General features: G+C 34.4%; 1 protein-coding gene and 1 pseudogene across 6 annotated transcripts in view; one reads left to right on the top strand and one right to left on the bottom strand.

The window, feature by feature from the left end:
• Rundc3b (RUN domain containing 3B) overlaps nucleotides 1-12,481 on the top strand; it is a 147,053-nt gene that overhangs the window by 106,556 nt on the left and 28,016 nt on the right. The gene's annotated exons all lie outside the window — the stretch shown is intronic.
• On the bottom strand, nucleotides 4,998-5,702 carry LOC110596957 (hsc70-interacting protein pseudogene; annotated as a pseudogene).

Below are 12,481 nucleotides of genomic sequence, written 5' to 3'. Positions count from 1 at the left end.
TAAGAGGCTCACTTTATATCAGAAGTCACAAACTTATGGAAAAAGATTTTATGCAAATAAAAACCAAAAGAGAACAAGTATAGTATGCTATTCTAAGAAAAAAAACTTTAAATCAAAAAAGGTTATAAGAGACAAAGAGGGACTTTATATTAATAAAAAGGTTCATACTGCAAGAATAGATAGGTGATATTGTTATGCATCTAATGACAGACCCTCCAAATACATGAAGCAAAAAATAAGAGAGAAATAGTTCTGCAATAATAGTTGGAGACTTTAGTACCCTTTGAAATAATAACTAAAACCAGACAAAAGACAATTAGCCAAAGAGACCTCAACAAGGTATGCGGAACACTTCCCAACAGCAGCAGTGTGTGCATTAGCGTTAAGTTCCCATTGGAAGTGTCCCAGGATAGACATATGGGAAGCCTCATTAAACTCTTTTTTTATAAGAGCATTATAGTCACACATAGTATTTGTGTGACTATATTTTTTTGACAAAATTATACATGCATGGAATTTGGTTTCAATCCCTGTTTGTTCCCTTCTTTTCCCTCCTCTCTCCCCCTAATTCTCCTTCCTCTATTGATCTTCCTCCCACTTATTTATTTATTTACTTTTATCATTACTTTCTACATATACTTAAAGGTGAAATTTCCAATAGTGTATTTGCATATGCATATAATGTGATTTTATTAAATTCATTCTATATTTTCTCTTCTTTCCCTTCTTCCCTCCCTCACATCTCCCCCTTCTATTCCACTGATCTTCCCTATACCTTTATGAAATCTGACCCCTCCTGCTTTCTTTTTTCTTATTTTGCTGTAGTTACCACATATGAGAGAAAACATTTGACCCTTGACTTTCTGAGTCTCGCTTATTTCACTTAGCATGAAGTTCTCCATTTCCATTCATTTACCAGCAAATGCCATAATGTCATTCTTCTTTATGGCTGAGTAAAACTTCATTATATGTTTATGCCACTTTTTCTTGATTCATTAATCTATTGATGGTGTTCTGGGCTGATTGTGTTTGACTATTGTGAATTCTGCTGCTATAAACATTGAAGTGGCTGTATCACTATAGTATGCTGATTTTAGTACTTTTTGATAAATACCAAGGAGTAAGATAACAGGGTTTATGGTGATTACAGTTCTAGTTTTTTGAGGAATCTCCCTACTGCTTTTTAGAGGGATTGTACTTATTTGCAGTTCCACCAACAAAGTATCAGCGCACCGTATTCCTCACATCCTTGACAGCATTTATTTTTTGTGTTGTGGAGGATTTCTATTTTGACTGGAGTGAGATCTTGGTGTATTTTTGATTTGCATTTCCCTGATTGCTAGAGATATTGAACTTTTAAAAAAAGTATTTATTGGCCATTTGTGTTTCTTCTTTTGAGAAACATCTGTTTAGATCTTTTGCCCATTTGTTGATTGGATTATTGGGTTTTTCCAATGCTCATTGTTTTGAGTTTTTTTTTTTTTAGTCTATTCTGAATATTGATCCCATTGGAGAATTAGCTAGCAAAGATTTTCTCTCATTCTGTAAGCTCTCTCTCTTCACACTCTTAATCATTTCCTTTGTTGTACAGAAGCTTTTCAATTTGGTGATATCCTACATATTGATTCTTAGTTTTAGTTCTTGTGCTTTAAAGGTCTTATTGTGGAAGTTAGTGCCTGCACCTGTATAATGGAGTGTTAACCCTGTGGTTTCATCTAGTAGTTGTAAGATTTCTAATTCCTAAGACAGTGATTCATTTTGATTGACTTTTGTGCAGGGTGAGAGGGATCTAAATTCATTCTTCTATATATGGATATCCAGTTTTTCCAGCACCATTTGTTAAAAAGTCTGTCTTTTCCCCAACACACAATTTTAATACCTTAGTCAAGTATCAGGTGGCTATAAGTATGTGGGTTTGTCTCTGTCTTCTATTCCATTCATGTCTATTTTGATGCCAACACTGTGCTTTTTTTGTTACTATACCTCTGTAGTATAATTTGAGATTGGGTATTGTGATGCTTTCTGCATTGCTCTTCTTGCTCAGGATTGCTTTGGCTATTCTGGATTTCTTATTCTTCCAAATGAATTTAAGGACTGTCTTTCTAGTTCTGTGAAGAATGTCATTGATATTTTGATGGGGATTGCATTGAATCTATATGTTACCTTTGGTAGTTTGGCCATTTTGACAATATTAATTCTGCCTGTATAAGAATATAGGAGGTCTTTACATATTCTAAGGTGCCATGGTTTAGATATGAGGTGTCCCCCAAAATTTCATGTATGAGACAATGCAAGAACACTCAGAAGTGAGATGATTGGGTTATGAGAACCTTAAAATAATAAGTACATTAATCCACTGATACAATTAACAGGGTGGGAAGTATAGATAGGTAAGTTTTGGCTGGAAAAGGTGAGTCATCAGAGGTGTGCTTTTAAGGTATATATTTTGTACTTTGTGAGCCAAGTTTAGTTTCTCTCTCTGCTCCCTGGTTCCATGTCCTGAGCCACTTTTCTCTTTCACACTTTTCCACCATGATGTTTTTCCTCACCTTGGGGCCAGAGCAATGGAGCCAGCTGTCTGGGGAGTGAGACCTCTGAAACTGTGAGCCCCAAATAAACTTCTCCTCTAAAATTGTTCTTGCTAGGTGTTTTGGTCACAGTGACAAAAAAAAAAAGTTGATTAAAACTAATAAGCTCTTCTTTAATTTCTTTCTTTAGTGTTCTATAATTTTCATTGCAGAGATCTTTTTACCTCCTTATTTAGATAACTTCCCAAGTTTGTTTGTTTATTTTAGGTTGTGAAAAGAATGGTTTTGCTGATTTTTTTTCTCAGCAGAATTGCTGTTGGATTACAGGGAAGCTATTTATTTGCTTATTTATTTATTTTTTCCAGTTTGAAATTATATTTTATTTTTAAAATACCTAGAAATATCCAATAACTATATATATATATATTTTTAAAAATTTTTAGTTGTTGATGGATCTGTATTTTATTCATTTATTTATATGTGGCACTGAGTATCAAACCCAATGCCTCACACATGTGAGGCAAGAGCTCTACCAGTAAGCCACAACCCCAACTATATATTTTTAAGAAGAAAAACTTTGTTTTCCTTCTTCTAGCATCATTGGCAGAAAAAAAAGAACATTTTGGTTTAGAAATGTTATTGAGTGTCTATGAAAATTATGACTGTATTTATGGAACTTTCAAAAATCTAAAAGCACAGGGTACATTTTCAGAAGAATAATGTTACTCATACCCATTTATAATTATATTCATAATATTAGAATATAGCTAAGCCATGTATAATTAAGCCAATCAAATAGAGTCCAGGAAGATACTGTTCTTATTGAATTAAGAACAGCACATATTGAAGATTTTGATAATACATATGAACAAAAAGAACACTTGAAAACCCCAATCCAAATATAAATGTATTTTTAAAGGATTTTAAAAGCATGCTCCATTAGATTACAGCTTTCTCTCACTTTTGTAACAGTTGTATTTCTGTCTACCTGTGCATAGAAAAGCATTAGAAATGATGTCAGAAATGTGCTAATGTAGAAATGCACTCCATAAAATTTATCATATTCCTTATCCCTGCAGGGGCAAGAGGGAAAGAAAGCCTAGGTAGAGGTATAGTTGCAGTATTTATGGAAGAGATAAATAATGAATCTTCATAGTGCTAACTATTCCATAATGAATTAATAAGGCTTTCATCTATTTTAAAATTGATCAAGAAGCTAATTGCCTCTATATACATCAATTAATTCAAACCATATACTCTTAAATAGACAAAGATCAGTAGGTATTTCCTAAGTAGAAGACCAACACCAAAAAGAATACCTCTTCCATTGGTTTTTGATATCACAGGATTTTGTCAGGGTGGAATATAACATTTAAATAAGCAATCTTATTTAAGATTGTAAGAGGGGCTGGGGTTATGTCTCAGCGGTAGAGCGCTCACCTCACAAGTGCAAGTCCCTGGGTTCGATACTCAGCACCACATAAAAGTAAATAAATAAATAAAATAAAGTTTAAAAAATGTTAAAAACAAAACAAAAAATATTGTAAGAAACTACACTACTATGAGTATTATCCCACCATTACTATATATATTACATATTAAATTAATATGTATTATACATCTAATTAACATGAAACATGCTTGCACATTTATGCTATGAGTGAGTGAAGATAGCAGTGATAATGCTAGTAAGAAAAAAATTATCATTAGCTAATACAGCAAGCAGAAAGCAGGCATAGGGTTGATTATTTTCTGATGAGGAAAAGTAAATTAAATTTTAAACACAGAAATATAAAAAGAAAAGTACTCTCTTATTTCCCCATGTTAAAATAGAGCTAAGTAATCCACTGCAGCATAACCAAAAAAAAAAAAAAATCACCTCTTCAACACAGTGTAAGATTTAAATGCAACCTACACCAAGGTGCATGTCATATTAAACATAGTAAGGTTTCTGCTGCCTCAAGTACTTCCAGTTCCTACCCAGGTTATAGTGAAACACTGGTGGTGATTCTAATAGTTTTATCAAAACAAATGTAGTTTTTTTTAAGAAAAGTATTTCAAAAGACAAATCAAAATGCCTCAAACTTTATCCAACTCCAACTTTACCTATGTAAATGATATTTATTTGCTTCTCACTAATAAGTCATTATTTCACTCACACTAGACTAACAAACTTTCCATACTGTAGTGTCTTCCTTGCCCATGTCAAAGGAAAAATCCAAAGTAATTAGCAAAGAAAAATGTATGAATTTGCACCCCCTTTTCTTTTGTTTTAAATATCTTTAAGTTGTAAAAAGTGTTTCAAGTTTGTAATTCCTAATAGGAAAACGTTATCTAAATAAATACCCTAAGGACAAACCACAGTAAAATGTTTCAACTCTATTTGGTGTAGAGGAGTAGGAATTATCTTCATAGAACCCCAACTCTTCTGATGTATTTTTATGACATCCATTAAGTGATCTAGGTTGCTTCCAGGTCACTAAAAGTTTCATTGAGCCAAGGCATTCCTGCCATTGCAGGCATGCCCACTCCCCTTCCAGGTATTCTCCTTAGGAAAGTCACCCAGAAAAGAACCATACTGAGCTTCTGCTTACTATCTGGATTTTTCCTCCCTCTAGGCTATCATGCTATTCCCAAGCCTTCTTAATTCATTCTTTTATTGTTTCTTTGATTTCTCACTCTTCATGTTTTTGCTCATACATTATCCATTGTTCAGCAATTTTCTGGGCCCTTGGTTGAACTTCTTTCAGCATTGCACTAGCATCACCAACATAATCCAGTTTATAGGCAAGGACAAGATCATGGGATTCCTTCCAGTGTCCCAGAAGTCTGTGTGCTTTCCTTAACCACTTGGAGGGCTGAGCTGAATCAGAATTTATTTCAATGGCTCCGTCACAGTCTTAAATGGAAGTATTTGGCTTTTGTAATTTGGTGAAGACAGTGACTCTCTTGGTACACAGAATACCCAAGTGAGGATTTAGCTCGATGGCATCTGTGAACAAGTCAATGGCTTTCTGTAGTTCATTATCATTCAGAGCTTCAATAGCAGCCCCTTTCTTTTCATTTGCTTGATCCATCATCTCCTTTATTATCTCTGTATTTTTGTCTCCCATTGCATAAGTGTCTGGTTCAGTTATACCTTGTCAGTTTCTAGACACATATCTGGGTTCCTATTAAGATATCTATTTCTTTTCCTACCAGCTGCCCTGTCCTCTCTCTTTGCTTATGCTCCTCTTGTCACTGCACCTACCACTGCTAGTCAAGTTGGTGTGTCTCTGAAATATTATGTTTGTCTCTATGTGTGTGTATGTGTATATGTGGTTTTTTTTTTTTAAACAGTCCAGTGTTAAGTTTCAGTGAGTACCATTAGTTACCCACCTCACTGAAGAACAGTCTTCCTGCTTTGTAAGTTGGGGCTAAGGAACTGCTGGGAAGTGCATCCTTCCTTTAATCCACCATCTTCTCTCCCACATTAAACTCTTAATAGATTTAAAAAGACAGATGACATAAAAGGTATCTTATCTGAATGAATAGAAAAGCAAAATATGGTATGTACACACAATGAAATACTATTTAGCTTAAAAAGGAAGGAAATATGCTACAATATGGGTGAAGTTTCAGGACATTGTTTATGCTAAGTGAAATAAATCATTCACAGATATACTAAGTTTCCACTTATATGAGGACTTCGAATAGTAAAATTTACATAGAAAAATAGAATACTGGTTGATTGCCTGGGGCTCAAGGGGAGACTGGGAAATTACTGTTTGATATAGATTTTCAGTTTTACAAGATGAAAAGAGCTACGTGATAGCTGCTAGTGATGGTTTTACATCATTGTGAATGTGTTTAATTCCACTGAACTGTATGTACACTTAAAAGTGGTTAAGATGGTATATGTTATATTTGGTTTACACTGTTATTTTTAAGTTAGAATTAATATTTAGAGTCTAAAGATATTTTATTTTCAATTTCTTTGTTTTATTTGTCGTACTAGAGGTTGAACCTAGGAGTGCTGTAACACTGAGCTACACCTTGGCCCTTATTCAGTTTTATTTCAAGACAGGGTGTCACTTAGTAGTCCAGACTGGCCTCTAACTTGTGATCCTCCTGTCTCAGCCTCCAGAGTAATTACAATCATGTGTCACCACATCCAACTTAATTGTTTTATTAAGAAACTTTGAAGTGCACACAAAAGATAATTTTTATAGTAAAACCCTGAAATGCCCATCACACAGATTGAACAGTTACTAAGAGTTTATCAGATTTGCTTTATCTCCTTTTTCTATTTTGTTACCATCATTGTTGTCATCTTCTCCCCCCACCTTTTTTTTGACTGAACTGTCTTTCAACTAAGTCAAACTTTAATCTGTTATTAAAGTAAATCAGTGTTATGTATTCCTACATACTTTAGTACACCTTTTTAAAAAAAGAATTTTTTTTCACATAGTCACACCTAATAAAATTAGGAACATTGCATTCTATCATCCAGTGCTCATCTGTAACCAAATGTTCCTGTTTGTCTAAAATATATTGTTTTGTAGTTGATGTTTCTGAATCAGGATTGAAAATCATACATACAGCTATAACTCCTTAGCCACTTGGTAAAGTAGTTTCTCCCACATTCATTTTTTCTTACAGTTGTTTATTTACAGACTTTTCATCTAGAATGCCTAGCATTCTGGAATGTTCCCTTGTGGTTTACTTAATTTTCCTATATTCATGCTGTCCAACATGTTAGCCACTAGCCACATATGGCTCAGCATGGTCAGTCTAAATTGAGATATGTTGTAAGTGTGAAATACATATGAGATTATGAAATAAAGTTAATATCTCATTAGTAACTTCTTACATTGACTACATGTTGAAATGATATTTTGGACATATTAGGATAAATAAGTACATTATTAATTCTGTCAGGTTTTCATGTATCTACTGGAATATTTAAAATTACATATGTGACTCATATTTCTAGTGGACAGCACTGGTCTATATTCTTTCTGTTTTAAGCCTCCTGGCTGCATTAGCATCATCTCTGAACAGAATATCAGACCCACCCCAAGACTATTGAATCAGAATCTGTATTTTAACATGATCCCCAGGGGATGAAGGACACATTAAAATTTGAGAATTGCTGCATATCCATATCCTGTGAAGTAGATCCTCTTAATGCTGGATTAGTGATTCTCAATTCTGCTTGTACATTAGAGTCACCCCAGGGAGATTTATGATGACACACTGAGCCTCACCTCCAGAGGTGTTGTTGATTTAATTGATGAAAGGTGGGACCCAAGCAATAGTATCTTTGAAAATCTTCTGAGGTGTTGCTGGTAAGCAGTCAAGGCTGAGAACTAATCTAAAGAGTTAGGTTAAAGAGTTAGGTTAAGTTTTAGGTTAGCTTTTTGGGCAAGAATATTCTATAACGGGTACTTCTTCTGAATGTTGGGAAGCACCCAGGTTGTCTCACGTTTAGTGAGTCTCAGATTGGTGAGCTGGTGGTGAGGACCTGATTTCTTCTATGTGATAGTTCACATCAGTCTTTCATCTAATGGCTGGAGCCATAGACAAGCATCACTTAAAGCAATTGATGAATTAGGGTTTATAAAATGGTGATTTTTAGTTGTTATCCCTCCCATACCTATTGGCTGGAATTATGTATAAAGAACTTCCCTTCATCGATTAGTGCTGTTTAGTGGTTACTTTGAAATGAAGTTCTTACAAAATACTGTTAGTTTTCAGAATAAGATGCTGATGTCCCACTTCTTTCAATTATTACCAATGAAATGAAGTTTTTGTTTTGTTTTTCTTTTTGGGAATAATTACAAATTTACTGCATGCAATCTCTTCTACAAAGTTGATTAACTTATATGAGATACATAAAAAGATATGATCTCAGTGTAGCAAGGAAATCATCTTAATTCATAGGTGATATTTCCTCAAATTGAATGTATCTTAACAAGTAACACCACATGAATACCAAGTAGAGTAATACAGCCAAATACTATAAAACACCAGTGGAAGGCGTTCTCTCACTACTACCTCTGGTTCAGTTTAACCAAGTCTTGGAGGCGCTTCTGCTGTAGTTACTTCATTTCATGCATTTTATCCTTGACTTCATGAAAGGCCTCAACTTTTGCATCCTGAAGTCTTCTGTACTTTCTTCCCTCCTACTGCACCTCAGTCCTGTAAATTAAACACAGGGGTGCTCTACCACTGAACTATATACTCAGCCCTTTTCATTTAGAGATTAGATCTCATTAAGTTTCTGATTCTGGCCTCAGATACGCAATCCTCCTGTGTCACTGGGATTACAGGCCTGCACCACTAAACCTGGCTCTGTACCTTTTTCTGTCAAAGACTCTTTATAGTTGATGATGTTGTTAAAGTCCAGATTTATTGTAATGTTTTTTGGGGGTGGGAGTGATCTGGGCTTAGAGCCTTGTGCATGCTAGGCAAGCACTCTACCATTGAGCTACATCCCTAGCCCAATTGTAATATTTCTTTACTATTTAGGAATTTGACAAATATTTTTAATTGGGTTTGGAATTTTTTTAGATTATTATTGTTTGTTGTTGTGTTGTTGTTGTTTTTGTATTCTAATTAGAAAGTTGAACTGGATTTAAGTTGTGAGTTCCTAACATGTCTCTGCCTAATGCCAGTTACTTTTGATGTGATATTGCAAAACCACATCAAAAGTTTGTTCTGCTTGTTCCTGTATTATAGCAGAAATGTCTGCACTCATTGTGCAACTATCTTTTTCATTTTCATTTTTTATTTCTGATCCTTAGTTATTCCCATTTTTATTAATATAAGTCCCTTCATTGATTCCTTTGTTGTTCTGACATGACCCATTTGTCTTTGATGACTTCCTTGCTTTTTAGCACAAGATAGCTGAAACTCATCTTGTGTATTTCCTTCATCATAACTGGCATCAATAATTCCTATAAAGAGCCAAGGTTTGTCTTTTAAAAATTTTAAAATGGTTTGGAGAGGGGGGTGAATAATGAGTTGTTTGATTTTTTTAAGTTCTAAATTACTTTTTATTGTCTCTTTATTTTTAAAAGATAATGTCAAGTTCTAAAATGAAACCAGGGCTCAAAAACACTGCTGCTTTCAGAATCTTAATTAGATTTAGGTTTAACTTTTTGGACAAGACTATTTCATAGGTAAATAGACAATTAATTCATAATTTTTGGATACCTGGATCCCTTTTTAGGCTTTTCCTTTGGCAAAATTTATTTGAAAGGAAATACTTATAAATACTTACAAAGCAAATATTTATTCCATGTCTGTTTTAAAACAATATAGAGAAAAGAATAGACACACAATTGGGGAACATTTTATATTAACATTATGAAAAAACCATATATACATTTCTAATTCTGTAAACTTGGAACAAAGAAGAGTAAATTCTCATTACTCCTCTTGGTATTGTTATTTTTTAACTTCTTTAATATTCATTCAATTGCCAAATATTCACTGAAAATATAAAACGTGCCCAGGATGTTGGCACACACCTATAATCCCAGTGATTCAGGGAGCTAAGACAGGAGGATCACAAGTTCAAGGCCAGCTTCAGCAACTTAGCAAGGTCCTAAGCAACTTAGTGAGGCAGGGTAAATTAAAAAATTAAAAATAAAGAGGGTTGGGGATGGAACTCAGTGGTAAAGCATCTTGGGTTCAATCCCCAGTGCTAAAAATGAAGGAAAGAAATTTATGATGAGCTAGGCCCCGATTCTAGGTGCTGGTATTTCAAGAATGAATAAAATAGTCCCCATCCTCACCAAGTTTATATTGGGTCAGAACAGGAGTCAACAATAAATAGCATCTGAAAGTTGGTCCTATTCCTCTCCCAAAGAGAAACTGGGTTAGGTAGCTCTGTTATCCTGAGTTATGGAGTGAAATTTATCTTACATCTTCTATTTTTAATGATTTTCCCTTTCATTGACTTTTTCAGTATTTTATACTTAGCCATTCTGCCCATTAGCATAAAATTCTGCATTACTGTAGTTATATTAGATCCTTTATTTTCATGAAGATTATAGCCTATGAGTTTCTCAATGTGCCACATCACAGATAGCATTGGGATACACCTTAAGACTTATACAGCACATCAGCCAAGAAGTGCTAAATTGCAAATAATATAGATTTTCTGTCTTAGTTCATTTTACAGAATACCTGAAACTGGATTGTCTATAAAGAACAGAGATTTATTTGGCCTACAGTTCTGGAGACTTAGAAATCAAAGAGCACAGCAGAGACATTTTCCAGAGCCTTCATGCTGTGTCATCCCATGAAGGAAGGCAAAAGAACAAGAGAGTGAGAGCAAACAAGAGACCTAACTCAAAGCCCCGAGCACTTTGAGTAATCAATGAGTGGATTCATCCATTAATCTAGGAGGGACGAACGCTCATGACCTAAATTACCTCTCATTAGATTCCACTTCAAAACAATGTTGCATTTGGAATGAGGTTTCCAAAACACTCATTATGAGGGACACAATTGCTCTTAGGGATATTATCAAAGTCTAGAGTATAGATTTCTAGATCTTTTAAGGGGGCTTAAAAATAACTATAGATATAAGCCTACTTTCTAAAAGAAAGAGAAGAGACCAAATTGTGGAAATATTTTATTTTCTTTCATTTAAATAGTGAGCATAGTGCTGTGGACTCAGAAGAATGTAGGATCTCATTTTTAAAGCCAGAGTACTCTGTATTTACAGAGAAACTGAAGACTTTGAGAACAAATTGGTGGGAGTTGTTGAGAACACCATTTAAAGGACCAAGTGGATGGAAAGGAGCCACGAAAGAGAAACAAACAACTTGGGAGTTTGAAGAGGAGGATTGTAAATTTGAGTTCCCCCTCAGCAACTTGGTGAGACTCTGTCTCAAAAATAAAAAGTCTGCGGATGTAACTCAGTGGTAGAACTACCTTGAGTTTAATCCCAAGTATAGAAAATTAAACATAAAAGCCTTTTAAATTGTGATTAAGTACTGAAAAAAAGTAATACACCACTCTAAAGTACTTTGTATGTTTTAACTAATTTAATAACCTTTATAATAATTTCATGAGGTAGGCAGTTGTCATCAAGAGATGCGGATTCTCAGATTAAAAACTCAAAGCCATATAACTGAGGGATGGTACTACCACTAATCTAGAGCCCTTGATCTTAACTTTTATTATGAAGTGGTGTATACAAAGTCAGCCAGCCTATAATCAGTGACTCAGGAGACTGAGGCAGAAGGGTGGCAAGTTCAAGGTCAGCCTCAACAATTTAGCAAGACCCTCAGTTACTTAGCAAGACCCTCTCTCAAAGTAAAAAATAAAAAGGATTGGGGATGTAGCTCAGTGGTAAAGCACTCCTGGATTTAATCCCCAGTACTAAAACAAACAAAAACAAAGTCAGATGGAATCCATGGGAAATGTCAAGCTGAAATAGTTTACATTTAGTGGTCATGTGAATTGTATATAGAGGCAGTACAATACTGTTTACCAGTTTTCTTCTTTGTTAGAAAGTCTGCTGATTCTTTAATAAATTTTAGTAAATAGATTTTTAATTGATTTGTATTTTTTTGGTGCTGGGGTTCAAACCTGGGGCCCTATGCCTGCCAGGCAAGTACTGCATCACTGAACCATACCCCCAGCCCAAAGTTAAAAATATTTTTAGAAGACTCTTAATATTATGTTAATCATCCCAATAAATAAATATTAAATAAAGCTGCTATTCCAAAGTAGCTTATAATCAAAGGAGAAGAACCAAAGGACAGACTAAATCATTAGAATAATTTATTTTTTATTTTTTGTTTGTCTGTATTTTCATGCTGGGATAGACACTGATGCATGCTAAGCAAGTGTTCTACCATATATCTACACTCCTACCTTAAAATAATTGATTATTAAATTTTATGAGACTGCAAAACAATAAAGGTGGTATCACTGTGGTCTGAAGGTCT

Source organism: Ictidomys tridecemlineatus, chromosome 2 (assembly GCF_052094955.1).
Source record: "Ictidomys tridecemlineatus isolate mIctTri1 chromosome 2, mIctTri1.hap1, whole genome shotgun sequence".
Lineage (NCBI taxonomy): Eukaryota > Metazoa > Chordata > Mammalia > Rodentia > Sciuridae > Ictidomys > Ictidomys tridecemlineatus.
Note: the sequence above shows the minus strand (reverse complement) of the source record. Positions and strands in the feature narration are given on the sequence as shown.